Source organism: Nycticebus coucang, chromosome 2 (genome assembly GCF_027406575.1).
Source record: "Nycticebus coucang isolate mNycCou1 chromosome 2, mNycCou1.pri, whole genome shotgun sequence".
Classification (NCBI taxonomy): domain Eukaryota; kingdom Metazoa; phylum Chordata; class Mammalia; order Primates; family Lorisidae; genus Nycticebus; species Nycticebus coucang.
Window position 1 is genome coordinate 66,611,612 of NC_069781.1, and position 2,322 is coordinate 66,613,933.

The following is a 2,322-nucleotide window of genomic DNA, read 5'->3' on the forward strand; positions in this document are numbered from 1 at the left end:
ATTATATATTTTTAAAGGCAGGGATAAAATGAATTTAATAAAATATTTTATATACTGGAAAAGATGGCCATTTATAGTATTTTCTGAATTGTTATAACTTTTCTTTTAAATTAGGGTAAAATTTACATATATAATAAATTCTATGAGTTTTGGTAAGTCTGTATACCCACATAACCACAAAGCCAATCAAGATGTTGACCATTTTCATCACTCCAAAAATTGCGTATGGCCACTTCCCGTTGATCACCATGCTCCACTCCCCCAAGCTACTGTTCTTTTAAAAATTATTATCTTTTAATTGACATATAAAATTGTATATTTTTATTCTGTATAACACAATGTTTTGAAATGTGTGTACATTTGTGAAATGGCTCTATAAAGTTTATCACATGCGCACTGCCTCACATGCTTAACATATATGCATTACCTATCATAGTCACAAGAACATTAAAAGTCTACTCTTTCAATGATTTTCAGTAACACAGTATTTAGTTATTAACTATAGGATGAATAAATGCAATAGATCTATTTTGCAGCATAGAAACACTGTTCTGATTTCTATCACTTTTTTTATTATGTCAGTTCTAGAGAATTACTACTAATCAGACTTGATTTGTCTGACAGAATTAGAGTAACAGACATGTTTCAACATTCCCATCAGTTAGATACTAGAAATGATAAAATTTTTAAAAATCTTAGCCTGTGATCATGGGTAGTCAATCTGTATATTTTTTATTTCATGTCTACTTCATAAGAAGTACTGGTGAATATATTCTATTATTCTAACAATTATTTTAACTGAGGGGATCATATTGTTGTTTTATTAAAAGATGTACCTATATGTTGTCATTATATACTTTCCTAGGAGAAATACATTATTTGATAATAAAACAAATTATATTTGATATGAGAAATAAGGATTTATTAATTCAACAATTACTTTCTTAAAAGATGTACTGACCATTAATCTCAAGGGGCAGAGTAACCTCAAAAAATACTTTATACGATGTGAACCAGACAAGTAGGGTGTTCAAAACTGTAGTTGATGTTACAAAGCATAAAAATAATTTATTTTGAGAATTTTAGGTAATTATAGAACTTGAGCTGAGTTATTTTCAAAAATAATCTTTCTTTATAACACATAAGCAGTCTAGAAGTGACGGCTACAAAGATTTGATATCATTTCCATGATTTCTTTCAAATGTTTTCTGTTTTCATAATAAATGTCAATCAAGAAAGAAACAATCAACCCTTTATATATTATAGAATTAAACCCCTGGTGCCTTGGGGGTAAAGAGAAAAGTCCTTGATCTTTTAGGTGGATGGTAATTAGTTCCTAAAACTAAATCTACAAGGAAGTCTTATTAAAATTGATTTTGAATGACAATCCATATACCTTTATCCCTCGTGTTTGACATGTCTGGCAGAATCTGTGATTTTTGCATTGACCAGGGGAGAGCCAACTCTTCTCATCCTCTAAACCATATCCCCTGTCTTCTACTAAGAATGTTAAGAATTGTGCTCGCTTCGGCAGCACATATACTAAAAATTGGAACGATACAGAGAAGATTAGCATGCAAGGATGCGCAAGGATGACACGCAAATTCGTGAAGAGTTCCATATTTAAAAAAAAAAAAAAAAAAGAATGTTAAGAATTAGTCCAAAACCTTCTCTAGAAAGCTCTCATGCCACAGATACTCAAAACATCATTAATATAAAATTATATTTATGAATTACTAATTCAACCCGAGGTTCAAAGCTTTACAAAGGAAGTTAATGAGGCATGATACCATTTCAGGAGTTTAAGATGGAGAACACAGATACGACAATGTTGTGTTGTGTGTGTGTGGTAGTTGATGACATATATTTAGATAATAAACTTATGACATAAGTTTATGTAATGTAAATAATATATCTGTGTATATAACACATTGGAAATCTTTTCCATTATTTATTTGTTATCAAAAATATGGTAGTGGTATCTTCTTCATTTCCCCCTTTCCATTGTCTTTTATTTCTTTTTCTTCTTTTCTTGAGTAATTCAGACCTAAAGCCATTGCCTGGGGAAGATATAGTGGGGCTGAGAGAGAAGATGACTTGAAACAGGGAGTTAGAGCCAAAGCAGGATAAGGATGGAGTTAACTCAGGGGACATAATCATTGAGGCAGAACATGTAAAATAATGGTTCATAACAGGTATCATAACCAAAGCAGACTGAGGAGGGAAGTATCAGGGAAAGATGGCTTGCTATTGGTGCATCATAGCCTTAGGAGGATAAAAAAAAGGCACCTTACAGGAATTCAGTTGGCAATGAGAAACGAA

The 2,322-nt window shown here is 31.5% G+C and overlaps 1 non-coding gene across 1 annotated transcript; it reads left to right on the forward strand.

Moving 5' to 3' along the window:
* The first annotated feature begins 1,518 nt into the window (after positions 1-1,518).
* Positions 1,519-1,627, forward strand: LOC128580066 (U6 spliceosomal RNA). The gene has a single exon (XR_008378424.1). It is a non-coding gene; the product is annotated as a U6 spliceosomal RNA (small nuclear RNA).
* Positions 1,628-2,322: the final 695 nt, after the last annotated feature.